The sequence below is a fragment of the Camelus dromedarius genome, chromosome 21, assembly GCF_036321535.1.
Source record: "Camelus dromedarius isolate mCamDro1 chromosome 21, mCamDro1.pat, whole genome shotgun sequence".
Lineage (NCBI taxonomy): Eukaryota > Metazoa > Chordata > Mammalia > Artiodactyla > Camelidae > Camelus > Camelus dromedarius.
In genome coordinates this window covers 11401060-11415967 of record NC_087456.1, presented here as the reverse complement: position 1 = coordinate 11415967, position 14908 = coordinate 11401060, and the positions used below count along the sequence as shown (strand labels likewise).

General features: G+C 40.5%; 1 protein-coding gene across 1 annotated transcript in view; it reads left to right on the top strand.

The window, feature by feature from the left end:
- Positions 1–14908, top strand: part of KCNH1 (potassium voltage-gated channel subfamily H member 1) — a 332954-nt gene that overhangs the window by 184281 nt on the left and 133765 nt on the right. The gene's annotated exons all lie outside the window — the stretch shown is intronic.

The window sequence follows — 14908 nt, the reverse complement described above, 5'->3', positions numbered from 1 at the left end:
GTCTCACTCCAGATCCCTTGCTCTATCACAGGTGACAGACGTTTCCCTGGCAAAATGAACGTTTTATTGGTTTTTAATCCTGCCTTTTCAGTGGCTCTGCATTCATGGTTGATAACCACCAGTGGGGCCACTGAATGATGGATGTGTGTTACAACTAGAGAAAGAAGACATGGGTCCCCAAAGAGGACACATAACTCAGATCAGAAGTGGTTGTGAAGCTTTATTCTTTTGAGCATAAATGAATGCTGTTGTGCCTAGAATGATCTAACTTGCTTTTGACTGAGTCTTCTTAATGGGATACCTGAGAATTTTCACCATTTTTTCTTGATGTGTGAGGTTAATGTTTCTTCACGAAAGAAAGGGAACTGGGAAATGCTGTTAACCTTGCAGGATGTTGGGAGATGTAGAAGCTTTTTTTGCCTCCCTCGGACCAGGCATGTTTGCCTAAAGAGCATTTAAATAGTGCATGCTTACTCTGGGTGGATGGAATAGTGGCTCTAAGGGTGGAGTTCCCTTTCCACAAGGGTTCTGTTAGCTTTTTGTTTTCTTTCTTTTTTTTTTTTTTTTTTGTATTTGTAATTTGTGGTTTATAAAGGACAAGGGACTCTTAGATTTTTTTTCTCAGTAAATTGTGGACCAGAATCATTTAACTAGAAGGGTTCTTAGAAATCAATTAGATTATAAATTAAAATGTACTCTATCAGCCAGACAAGGCATTTATGTGGAACTCGTATTAACTGAGGGCCTGCTCTGTGCTCAGCACAGCACTGGGTTTTCAAGGAGTTACCTCACTCGGCCAGCCAGCTCCCCAGCCTTCTGTCTCATAGTCTCCTCTTGTTCCCCAAGCTCCCAGCTCCACACACCTGAGCCTTTTTGAGTTCTTGAATGTGCCAAGCCCTTCCTTCCCTCTGAGACTTTGCCAGTGATGTTACTTTGGTCTGGAATCCCCTTCTCCACTGTCGTCTTAGCAGCTTTTCCTCATCCCTCCCCTCAGAGACGCTTTCTATTACTTCCCAGGTGGCGGAGAGTCCACCCTCTACCCCGTCTTGCTTTCTTTCTAACACACTGTTTTTAATCCTCCTGAACACATCAAATTTGTAATTATACATTTGTTTACTGATTTAGATTCTTTCTCCCCCGCTAGTCTTTAAGCTGTGTGGGGACAAAGGCCAAGTCTGATTTGTTCACCAGAGCATCCTTAGCCTTTAGCATGATTCCTGACACATAGGAGGCAGGCACTCAATAAATCTTTATTGATTTGGGGGTGGGTATTGTAATCCCAGTTGAGGCCACTGAAGGGTGATGTGACTGCTGCAAGTCACCCACCTGGTGAATGGCAGGAGCTAGGATGCTGATCTTGTTCCTGACTCTCAAATGGCAGTGCTCACTTCACTTTCCAGTGCTGATGACTTCTATTTAGAGAACACAGCTTTCTTACCTCACTGATGGGCTGATAGAAACAGATTTTTTTTAGCTGTTAGAGTTATGGCTTAGGTCAGGATTAGAGAAAGTACCAAATGAGGTACCTGGCCACACCAGACTGAGAACACTGTAAAGGAAAAGACAGCATGTCCCCTGTTAACTGGGAGCTCTTGGGGCTCGAGAGTCACAGATGTCCACAGGCTGGCAGCACCATGACCAGAGAGAGGGCTGGGCTGACACCTTTCTCTGTGTCCCAGAGCAGACAGCACATGGCTTTGTCTTACGGGGATATGTGGGCCAGGAAGACTGCTTTTATTTTTCTTTTTTTAAATTGAAGTATAGTTGATTTATAGTATTTCAGGCACACAGCAAAGTGACCCAGGATGTATATGTGTGTGTGTGTGTGTATTCTTTTTCAGATTCTTTTCCATTATAGGTTATTGTAAAATATTGAATATAGTTCCCTGTGCTATACAGTAGGTCCTTGTTTTTTTAATCTATTTTATATATATATAAATATATAAATATGCTAATCCCAAATCCTTAATTTATCCCTACCTCCCTTTCCCCTTTGGTAACTGTAACTTTGTTTTCTGTGTCTGTGAGTCTGTTTCTGTTTTGTAAATAAGTTCTTTGTATTATTTTTTGATTCTGCATATAAGTGATAGAATATGATATTTGTCTTTCTCTGTCTTGGTATGATAATTTCTAGGTCTATCCATATTGCTGCAAATGGGATTATTTCATTCTCTTTATGGCTGAATAATATTCCATTGTGTTGTATGTGTGTATGTATGTGTGTGTATATATATACACAGATCTTCTTTAATCGTTCATCTGTCAATGGACACTTAGGTTGCTTCCATGTCTTGGCTATTGTAAATAGTGCTGCTATGAATGTTGGGGGTGCAGGTGTCTTTTCAAATTAGTTTTCTTTGGATATGTGGCCAGGAGTGGGATTGCTGGATCATATGGTAGCTCTATTTTTCGTTTTTAAAGTAACTTCCATAGTGTTCTCCATAGTGGCTGAACCAGTTTACATTGCTACCAACAGTGTAGGAGGAGGGTTCCCTTTCAGGAAGACTGATTTTAAACAGCCCTGTAGGTGAGCAAGAAGGTCAATTTGGTAGGCATTAGAAGGCAGAAAGCTGTCTCTCACTTCCTGGATTTGAAATGACCTCTTTGTGCATGAAAGGAGAGACACTGAACATGGCTGTTGGAGGCCAGTAGGCTCTAAAGAGCTGGAAGAGGCATCTGGAACAGGCTCTAGAAAGTGGGCTTTTGCTCTGCTCCTGGATGCTGACAAGCAATGCCCTTTTTCCCTTTCTTCCCATGAAAAGCTGCTATTGTGGTTTTGACTCACTGAAAATCATTGATATTAGAGTGGCATTTTTCTGCCTCTTGGCTTGCTGTTGGGGCTGCCGCGTCGGACCTGAGCTAGTGTCCTGAATTCCCTCAGGAATCCCTGCTTTACCTAGGCCCAGCTAGCAGAGCTGCCTCTGGGTGATGTGCCTGCCTGTATTTGGAACGCGTTTCTTTTTTTTCCCTTCCTTTTCTTTCTTTTCTTTTCTTTAGTTTTCTTTTCTTTCTTTTTTTTTTTTTATTGAAATATAGTCAGTTTACAGAGGGTTAATTTCTGGTGGACAGCATAATGTTTCAGTCATACATATGCATACATATATTCGGTTTCATATTTTTCACTGTAGGTTCCTACAAGATATTGAATATAGTTCCTTGTACTATACAAGTATAAACTTGTTTATTTTATATATATAGTTAATATTTGCAAATCTCCAACTCCCAATTTATCCCTTCTCACCCTCTTTCACCCAGTAACCATACGTTTGTTTACTATGCCTGTCTGTTTCTGTTTTGTAGATGAGTTCATTAGTGCCTTCTTTTTACTTTTTTTTACATTCCACGTATAAGTGATATCATATGGTATTTTTATTTCTCTTTCTGGCTTACTTCACTGAGAATGACATTCTCCAAGTTCATTCATGTTGCTGCAAATGGCATTATTTTATCCTTTTTGTGGCTGAGTAGTACTCCATTGTATAAATATACAACAGCTTCTTTATCTAGTCATCTGTTGATGGACATTTAGGTTGTTTCCATGTTGTGGCTATTGTAAATAGTGCTGCTGTGCACACTGGAGTGCATGTATCTTTTCCAATTAGAGTTACCTCTGGATATATGCCCAGGAGTGGGATTGCTGGATCATATGGTAAGTCTGGTTTTAGTTTTTTGAGGAATCACTGTACTGTTTTCCATAATGGCTGCACCAAACTACATTTCCACCAACAGTGTAGGAGGGTTCCCTTTTCTCCACACCCTCTCCAGCATTTACCATCTGTGGACTTTTGAATGATGGCCATTCGATTGGTGTGAGGTGATACCTCATTGTAGTTTTGATTTGCATTTCTCTGATAATTAGCGATATTTAGCATTTTTTTCATGTTCCTGTTGGCCATTTGTATGTCTTCATTGGAGAATTGCTTGTTTAGGTCTTCTGCCCATTTTTGGATTGGGTTGTTTATTTTTTTGTTATTAAGTTGTATGAACTATTTACATATTCTGGAAATTAAGCCCTTGTCAGTTGCATCATTTGCAACTATTTTCTCCCATTCCATAGGTTGCAAAATAGCTTATAGTTTTCTTTGCTATGTAAAAGCTTGTAAGTTTAATTAGATTCCATTTGTCTATTTTTGCTCTTATTTCTCTTGCCTCGGTAGACTGCCCTAGGAGAACATTGCTAAGACTTATATCAGAGAGTGTTTTGCCTATGTTCTCTTCTAGGAAGTTCATCATGTCTTGTCTTATATTTAAGACTTTAAGCTGTTTTGAGTTTATTTTTGTGTATGGAGTGAGGGAGTGTTCTAACTTCATTGACTTACATGCAGCTGTCAGTTCTCCCAACACCACTTGCTAAAGAGACTGCCTTTTCTCTATTTTATATTCTTGCCTCCTTTGTTGAAGATTAATTGACTATAAGTCTGTGGACTTATTTATGGGCTCTCTGTTCTATTCCATTGATCCATATGTCTATTTTCTTGCCAGTACCGTGCTGTTTTGATTACTGTAGCTCTCTAGTATTGTCTGAAGTCTGGGCGGGTTATTCCTCCAGTTTTGTTCCTTTTCTTCAGTCTTGTGGAGCCCACTTTCAATTCAGCAGTTAATCTCTGGATTCTGCATTCAATCCTGATCCAAATGCTCTTAGATAAAAAACACATGACTTGCTTTCCCCCCTTGCTGCTGATGTCTTCCTTGACTTCTTCTCTTCTTCCTTTTCCAAAAGCCTTTCTTCCTGGACCTTGAACAAATGATCTGCTTTCCTCCTTCTCACATGGTTCAGCTTCCTCCCCCAGTACAGGGAATACTCCCAGGGATGATTCTCAGTCTCATACAACATTCTGTTCCTTCTAGACTATGCAGCATTCCATGACCCTTAGACTTGAATCATAGACAGTGACACAGGAAGAGACTTGGTGATCATCTTGAGGGGTTTCCGCCCTGGGCTCTGTAGAGCCCAAGGGTCTTTGGGAAGCGGAAAGAAAGCTCAGGGCAGATGGGGCTCCCTTCAGTTCCCATCTAAGCCACTATTCTTTATTTGTTTGACATATTGAACTACTATCTAAAATACTGCTTGATCATGCTTAAAACCATGGTTTGACAAACTCTGGTCTAGTTCAAATCCTCGAGGAAGGTAATAATGATTAGAATGTGTTCTCATAGAAATTCTTCATCTCAGTGGAGATGTGTAGCTTTTGGTTTAAACCCTATTATTTTAAATTCTATCTGATTGGATTCATGTAGTAGAATGTTAATAGGATTCTGTACAAGTGTATGTGTATTTTAATATGCGCACATAACACACAGACACACACGTAAGACCAGGCTCCAATGCCCATATCTTTAAAGAAACAGTTGGCATCCTCCCATCTGGAAGTAATCTTGCATTGCCTTTTAACATGCTACTTAAACATTTTTTTTTCCTCTCGGAGTTACTTCCCTCTGCCTTGAATTGTAATTACTTGTGTGCATTTCTTTCTCCTGCTAAACTCTAAGTTCTTTAAGGCTTGAAGCTCTTAACTATTTATCTTTGTACCCTCTGTAACACCTAGCAAGGCACTCTGACATGCAATTAAGGAATCACTATTTTATCTGAGAAGAATCATAAAGTAGAAAAAATACTGACTAGGGGGCCCAGTTAGTAAGAATTCAGTATACTATTATGAAGCCAAAATTTCATGCTTGGGCCTCATAAGGACCTAGTTAACTTTTCATAGAGAAAAGTACCACATGGCTACAGACCGTACTCTGGCCATCCATCTCACAGATGTATGTCGTTATCCACAAGGTGAGGAAGAGAAGGTCCTGACTGCTCAGTGAAATTGATTTCCATCACTGAAAAAATAACTAACTATGGGGCTTATTATAGATGGCCGAGAATGTCAGTTTTATAAGGAAATTCCTGGAAGTAGGTATGATAGCTGAATTTTATGCATTAACTTGCCTGGGTCACTGGGCACCCAGATATTTGGTCAAACGTTGTTCTGGGTTGCCTTTGACGGTGTTTTTGGATAAAAGTAACCTTTGAATCAGTAGACTGAGTAAAGCAGATGACTTTCTCCAGCGTGGGTGGCCCTCTCCAATCAGTTGAAAGCCTGAACAAACCAAAAAGGTTGACCTTCCCCTGAATAAGAAGGAATTCCTCTCAGCTTGACTGCATGAGCTGAGACATTGGTCTTTTCCTGCCTTTGGACCAGAACTGAAAAGACAGCTCTTCTTGAGTCTTGATTGTGCCAGCTTTTGGATTGGACCTGACACCAACAGCTCTCCTGGTTCTCAGGCCCTCAGACCTGGACTGGAACTACATGTTGGCTATTCTGGGTCTCCAGCTTGCTGATTGCAGATCTTGGGACTTCTTAGACTCAATAATTGTGTGAGCCAACCCCTTATAATAAATCTCTTTCTATCTATCTGTGTATCTTATTGGCTCTATCTCTTTTGAGAACCCTGACCAGTACAGATTTTGGTACCAAGAAATGGGGTGCTGCTGTAATAGGTGTTTAAAAATGTGGAAGTAGCTTTGGAACTGGGTAATGGGTAGAGGCTGGAAGAGTTTTGAGGTGCATGCTAGAAATACGGGTATTAAGGGCAGTTCTGGTGAGGTGTCAGACAGAAATGAGCAACATGCTATTGGAAACTGGAAGAAAGGAATTCCTTCCTTGTCATCAAGTGGCAAAAACTTGACTGAACTGTGTTCTAGAGTTTTGTGGAAGATAGAAATTGGAAACAATAAAACTGGATATTTAGCCGAGGAGATTTCTAAGCAAAGCATTTAAAGAAGTGTTTTGTTCCTCTTGACTGCTTATAGTAAAAAGAAAGGAGAGAGATGAATTGAAGAAGGAATTAAGAATAAAGGAACTATATCCTGAAGATTTAGAAAATTCTCAGCCTATCCATATTGCAAAAAATGAGAAAGAGTTTGAAGCGAACATCAAAAATAGGGCTGGACTGTCACTCAGTACAGAGTTTTGGGGATTATATGAGCAGAAACACCAGCAGCTTGAACCAAAGGGGACAGATAATGGGCAAAATAAAGGAAGGCTGTTGGACTTCTTGGATTTGAAGACAGAATGATAGTTACTTGGCTACAAATGTGTGCTGTTCTTCAAGAAGAAAAATGACCCTAAAGGCAATTCAGAGGTCACCAGGGCCACCACCTCAGTTTCACCAGATCAGATGTCCTCTGCCTAAAGCTTTGTGGGTGGGTCTGTCCTGCAAAACCCATGGGTGCAGGGCGTCCCAGAAACTTGGGGGCAGGACCTGGCTTAGCAGATCCTCAGGGCTAGGACTCCCATCCTGAGCTGGGGCTGCCTAGAGGGCACAGCATTAAACCAAAGAGGATTATTTTTGGGCTAATGGAATTTGCTTTACTAGGTTTTGGACTTGATTGGGACCCATCACACCTCTTTTTTCTGATTTCTCCCTTTGGGAATGGGAATGTCTGTTCTATGCCTGTCCCACCATTGTGTCTGGGAAGCATATAGCTTATCTGGTTTCACAGGTTCAGAGCTGGAGAGAAATTTTTCTCAGGATAAATTGTATCTCAAGTCCCACTCATATCTGATTTAGATAGTATTTTGATAAGACTTTGGACTTTAAACTTTAGAGTTGATGGCTGGAGTGAGTTAAGACGTTCAGGGCCGTAGGAATGGAATTGATGTATTTTGATGCAAGAAGATAAATTTTGCAGGGCTAGTGGTGGAATGTTACAGGCTGAATTATGTGCTCCCAAAACTCATATGCTGAATCCTTATCCCCCAGTGTGACTGTATTTATACACAGCACTCTCAGGATGTACTTAGAGTTATAAGAGGTCATAAAGATGGGGTCCTAATCTGATAGAATTGGTGGTTTTATAAAAAGAGGACAAGAGATCATTCTTTCTCTACATATATGTGCTGTGGAAAGGCTATGTGAGCCAGAAAGAGAGCTCTCACCAGAAACTGTGCTGGACCTTGATTTTGGGCTTTCCAACCTCCAGAACTGTAATAAAATAAATTTCTGTTCTGTTCTGTTCTACCACCCAATCTTTGGTGTTTGTTTTGGCAGCCCGAGCTGACTAAAACATTGGGGTGTTGGAGATCACTCTTGGCACTAATGATCGCTCACTCTTGTACTGGTGGGTGGTTAGTATGGACTATTGAATCTTGACAGAACTCAAATCAAATACTTACTGCATTGAATTGAATTTATTAAGACAAAGATCAGGAGAAAGCAGACATATGACCATGTGACCCAGTGACACAAACCTTGGAATATTTGTATCATTTATGCCTCCAATTCTTTATGTCAGATCATCTTCTAGGTGTAAAATGATTGGCAGGAGAAATCTGGTATTGAGTAATGTAATTCAACAAACATTTATTGAATGTCTGCTATCTATAAAGTACCTTGCTAAGCCTGATTAAAAAGTATTAAGATTCATGAGATGTGGCCTCTACCTTCCATGAACCTATAATTCTGTGGTATTCCTGACTCGATAATTCTTAGCCACATTGGTGAACATTGTCAACCTTGAATGCCCTTCGGGTTGAGATTACCCAGTGATTTTACCCATTGTTCATCTTCAAGGATGCCTTCCAGCATCTAGCCCAGCCTATCATTCAGTCTTAAACTCCTCGTCCCTGACCTGTACCCTTAGAGCTTGGGGACTGGCTACATTCTACACTCTAACATTGGTAAATGTGAATATTAATGGAATGCTTTGTTCCTGGTCATCTTGATCACCAGCAGGATGGCAAAACGTTTCTAAACAACGGATAGGTTCATGTGTTAAAAGAACTATTGCATGAACTTGACTTAATTTAGGCCCCTGTGGGAGATGTTAGAAGATAAAATTTAAATTTAGGTATATTATAATTTCCTGATAGGCACTAACAATTGTAATGAAACTTTCCTTCTAACTAGTGATTATGATTTGCAGTGAGAATATCTTAACCCTAATTAATGGAGGCATTTATTGTGCTCCCTCACTGTTGCTTGCATTTGTTTTCTAGCCATGACATTGAATTACAGGCCATTTTAACTTTTCGAATTGGGTGTTACTCTGTACGTAAATGATGAGATTTTTTTCTGACCTAGCTTTAAAACCTAGTACCTATCTCATAGACATATTTCAAGGAGCAGGGATGTCTTGTGACCCCCTCCAAAAATAAGGAAAGAACTTGCCTTTCTTGTTGACACTGCCTTTGCTTCCTTACATAGTGGAAAAGCTGTAATTTTTAAATTTGTGGGAAAGATGGGCATTTGTGGGTTAATTGGCAATATTTGCATGCTACCATTGGTCTCATTATGCTTTGATTATATGAATTAAACTCTTGTCCTGGAGAGTAGGCATTCAGTCATTTTTCTTCCCTACATCTCTCCAAATATGCATCTGGAAGCTGCTTGCCTGTGGTTTTGTGAGCACATGGGGCAGGGTCCCTGCTTGTTCATCCTTATACTCCCCAGCACAGGTCTGACATATCCTAAGTGCTTACAAATGTTTGTTAAATTGAATCAAATAGGTAGGGACAGAGTTTGGAAAAAAAATCCATGATGGTGACTAGTGGCTTCTAAACTTGTTCTTCATGTAAAACTAATGTTTACCTTAGCTAGCCCACACAAATGCTCTGGAAGTCTTCTCATTCCCATCCATTTTACTGCATTAGCAAAATAAATAAAACAACAATCTACATGTAAGGTGAGAGATTGGAGAAAGGGGGAAACTTATATTTCAATGCCAATTTTATGCCAGGCACTGTTAGGAACTTCCACATGCATTATCTTATATGATCACCAAAGTGTTTTTTCCCTTGCCCCAGCTGGTTGTTTTGAACAAAAGCTCGCTGAAGCAGAAAGGAAATTGCATCTTGGCTTGCCGGAAATCCCTAAAGGCATCAGATAGTGCTGAAGGGGATTGATGAAAATGGGTTTAGCAGAAGTCCTTCTTTGTGGTCTCATCATTAAATCATCACCAGTTGGGAAAACAATTTTCTAGATGATATACTGATGGTAAGCCATATGGATCTACCGAATCCTTATTAGTTCTTACCTACTCAGGGTCAGCTGCTCTTCACCTGGACAAGGCAGCTGGCTGTTTCTCAAACAGGGCTGTGTGTGAGGCAGAGATGGGAGGCAAGCTGCCTCCTTAGTATCCGCCTCCTTTCAAAGCGGATGAGATGGGTTGCACTGTGGTAAATGTACTCCTAGAACAAAATGTGATTACAGATAGTGAGCAGTGGCCTTTCATCCCTGACAGTAAATGTGAACATTAATGGAGTGCTCTTTCAGACACAAACATGCATTCAATGAATGTGGTCCTGTGACTCTGGTAAATACTGTCTGCCGTTTGGTTATTTTTAATTAGCCTTGGCCTCCCCAGGCCTACCTTGGTGTGGGCCAAGGTATAAGAATACATAAGTGGCCAAATAATGTCCACTTAAGTGGAGTTCATCCCCAGTATGTTAGGTGCTGGGGGATTTTATTGCAGAGACAAGAATTCCAACCTGAAGGCCTGCTGATAACAAGAAACCAGAGTAAAGTTACAATGTGGAAAGATCAGTGTTCAGCAAGAATGGGGGAGGGTGTAAATGTTTTTCAGGTGGTCAACTGGTCCTTCCACCTTCTAAAGAGGTAAGCATTTCGGTGGTTGGTTTCCTAATAAATTATACAACGGGTTGCTGCAGGGGGTCCATTTCCTGAAGGTGGTTACTCACCATCGTGGAACACTGAGCACTGTTAACACCATTAATGATCCATCAGAATTGTCCAGTGGTCTAGGAGTGCCACTCCTCTGTTTCTTGAAAGCACATTAACCAACCTGAGAGGAAGCCGCGCTATGTATGCACTGCACAGTTGATGCACTGTTAATATCACCACTTTTTCTTGCTTTCTTCTCAGAGAGCTCCCCCTACCTTCTGCAGGTCTGGTGATGGATCATTGTTGGATGATTCTGAATATTTTGTAGCCATATTCCTTATTTGTTTCGCTCATGGCATTTTTGAGGAAAAGCTACTTTCTTCTTAACTCTGGCATCCTGGCTTGTTACTAGATGTGATAGATGAGGGAATGCGGGTGGTGGGGCACCCATCCCCAGCTGGGAAACAGCAGCTCCTTAGAGTTCTTGGAATCCATCAGGGTTGTCAACCTCATCAGCGCTGAGGGGTTTTTCAGCCTGTCTTAAACTCCAGCTCTTTTGTCACCTGAAATCTGAAAACAGTGACACCACACAAGGGTGGTTATGACAATAAATACCATGATTAAAGGAGCTAGCCTAGGAGCCACTCAGTATATATTTGTTGAATTTGAATTCCCCATCATTCCAGGAGCATCACCTCATTAAAGGCATTGTACCTTTGGCTGGTATAGAGTAGGTTTTTGTGTGTGTGTGTGTGTCAGGTCCATTCGTTAGCTCAATCCCTCACCATCTGTTCCTTGTTCATCTGCCAACCTAGAAAAAACTTCTTCATACATCTAAATGAAGAGTTCGATTTTTTCAGACAACACTTTTTATATTTGGGGTTTTATTAAGGTGGAGTGCTGTAGAGTATTATTATTTCTAAGGAATAATTTAATGGCTTATCAAGATAATTAAGACACTATGTGATCTGTAAATGAGCTTCCCTGGTCATGGGAGGGAAGAAAAAATGTACTCTTGGGCTCTCATGCTATTTTTAGGTAACAGAGCAAATGGGAAATCCAGGGTTGGTGGGTATAAAGCCAAATTGCACATACGTTAGATTTACTGGGTAGGTGCATTTTGGGTCAGTGTCCATAGCCAGCCTTCAGTAGGTAGAGTTAGGGCACTCAATGGGGGTATTTCTTTGGAGGGGTTTGTTAAAGAAGGAGTTCACGTTGTATCTGATTTAAAACATGTTTTTCAGAAGTGTTCAGGATCCTCTCACACCCTGTCATCCCACATATATTTTTTTTTAATTAATTTTTTTCTTAAAGTGTAGTTGATTTATAGTGTTAGTTTCAGATATACAGCAAATTAATTTGGTTATACATATACATATGTATATTTTTTTCTTTTCAGATTCTTTTCCATTATGTTATTACAGGAAATTGAATATAGTTCCTGTGCTATACAGTAGGTCCTTGTTGTTTATTTTTATGTATAGTAATCACATATATTTCTTAATCCCCACCAGAGTATGCATGGGGATCTGAGGATACCAAGTCCCTGTCCTTGCACCTCCTGCCCCCCCACAGCTTGTGCTCATATTCCAGCACAACTTACAGTTCACTAGGGTCACTTGTAGATTCACTGGGTCTTAGGAAAAAAGAGAGCCTCATAATACATACAGGGGAAAAATCCTATTAGTGGACAGTTTCTCCTGTATTAACATAAGGCAAGAGATTGTGGAAGCCTTGAGGGTATAATATATTGACAGTTATTATTCCAACAAAGATTCAAGAATCTGGATCTGAATGGCCCTAGTACCTTCTCCTCATGTCCAAGAAGGTTGGTTAAGTTGTCAAGTGGGTGGTGAAGAGAAATGTGTGAATTTCTTAAGTGGTCATAAGAGCGTCTACATTTAATCCCGCTTTATGTGGGAGTAAAAGTCACCATCTCACAATTAATTATTATTTTTCCCAGCCTGACTCATATTCTAAAATTCATTTTTAGGGGGAGGATATAGCTCAGTGGCAAAGTGTGTGCCTAGCATGCCCAAGGTCCTGGGTTCAGTCCCTAGTACTTCCATTAAAAAATAAATAAAAATAAATAAACCTAATTATCCCCCCCCAAAAAAGGAGAAATTTATTTTAAAATAAAAAAATAAATAAAATTCATCTTTACTGTGTGGGGAGTAAAGTAAATTTCCCATTCCCTGATGGCTCCCCTTACAATGCAGAGGATCCCTGAGGGTTTAGAAGGAACTAGCCGAGAGGTTCTAGTCCACTGCGCGTTAGAGTGGGCTTTGCAGGCTGGTCTCTTACAGTATTAATGATGCTGAACCATTACGGCCTCCTTTTAGAAGAGGACAAATATAAATATGTTTAACTAACTAAGATGGGAGTAGTTGGAAGGAGCATGAGGCATAGCTAATGAATCTCTTGAATTCTTAAATAGTATTAAACAGGCAAGAGCCCCGCCATGTGATCCCGTTAAAGACTGACCATTACAGGGACTCAGGCTTTGAGTCCTTTTTTAACTAGCAGGGACAGATTTTTGCAGATGTTAATGTTGCATTTTGCTTGATCATCTTTCTGTTTACTGGCCCACATTGCAGGACAGCTGGCCTGGTGTCCATTTATGGGGAGAAAGGTAACAGGCCAACATAAGATTCCAAACCTCAAGTCTGGCTTCACTGGAAGTGTGCTTACAGTGGCATAAACCATGACATTATTCCTTCTGTTGGTTTGGGTGAGCTTGTGACTTGTTTGAATTGTGTTCCTTAAACAGTAGCAGGGAGGCAGCTGTTAGAAGACCTGAGGGGTCTTTTGTGTTTGAAATGATATCCACATAGAAATTTTTGAATACTGACTCAGACTATCCCTTTGCCTTTGGACCATCCCTTGAAAACAGACTTTAGCTTTCCTCAGTGTTGCTAGAAAAGACTCCAGACTTGCTTTTGCAACTCCAGTTTGCAAAATGCTAGAAGCAAGTGCTTCCAAATGTCTCACCCCGGGCCCACGTGGTGTGATGTTATCATTTCCATCTCATCATTTCATCACACCCAGTGTCCCTCCTGCCTTGCCCCCAGCCTGTGTGCAGTAACCCTGAGGAGCGGCCTCAATCAATTTTGGTATTCATGGGTTTGTGTTTTTCCCTTATTTTCTTCTTCATGTTTCTTCTTTCTCATGGTGTATTTTTTTCCCCCTGGCCCTTTGTTTAACCCTCTCAAAGACTGGAAACACTCAGGAGAATGGCTGCTATGTTTTTTCAGATTTAGGCTGCTCTTCTGGAAGCAAAACAACTCCAGAGCCATTATGGGTAAGGCATGTACGTTGCCTTTACTGAAAGAAAAGTGCCCTAATTCAGTTAATGCTGTGGATGAGAGACATCTATTCTATGATCCATGTTGTCACAGACTGAGAAAAGTAAATACATGATTAAGTATTGCTGGAGAATCTTTTAAGAAAACATCAGAGCACCTGCACACACACACACACACTCTCTCTATCCCCTCTCCCTGCCCCAGTTAGCTTGCTCATGGGTTCTTGGGTCATTCCCTTATTCCAGATAGATCCCCCTTTAGACAGACAGTCAAGAGAGTCTTCATTTGTTCCAGAGAAGATAGAACCCAACCTGCGTGCTAAGTCAATTCCTTCTGCTATAAATACAGATTTTTTTTCTTTAAAGTCTATTTTCTGAGTTTTAAAAGATACACAGACTATTTCCAAATGAAACTGAGTAGAAGATCACTTTAAAACTGGAGTCAAATTTGATATAAAGCTGTGCTGTCTCATAGCCCTCTGGGGACTTTTCTTACTGTAAACTTGGAAGGACTTCATGAAAATGTAATTTTATTTTTAAGATAATATGCATTAGTTTAGCTCTTTACAAAGCATTCTCACAAAGTACTAACAGCAAATAACAGTATCTGGTGTTTATCAGTCGCTGACTATGTGATACACACTTTGAAGTGCTTTCCAGGCTCATTTAATCCTCTTGGTAAATGTATCAGTTGTTATCATCCCCATTTTCAGATGTGGAAACTGAGGCATCAAGGGGCTAACTGGTTTTCCCCAGATTACGTAACTAGTAAGGCTAAGGCAAAGGATTCAGCTCAAGGTATGGCTGATTCCAAGGTTTCTGTGTTTCCCACAACCTTGTGTGCCCTTTAAATCATCCGTGTCAAGTGCAGAGTTTAAGTTTCCGGGCAATTAGGTACCTTGATTCCGGCATCCCAGCTAGAAGTGACAGATAAAGTTTTAACATTTTTCCTTTTCCTTTTACTGGATTTCCCTTCTATGTCATGGGTCT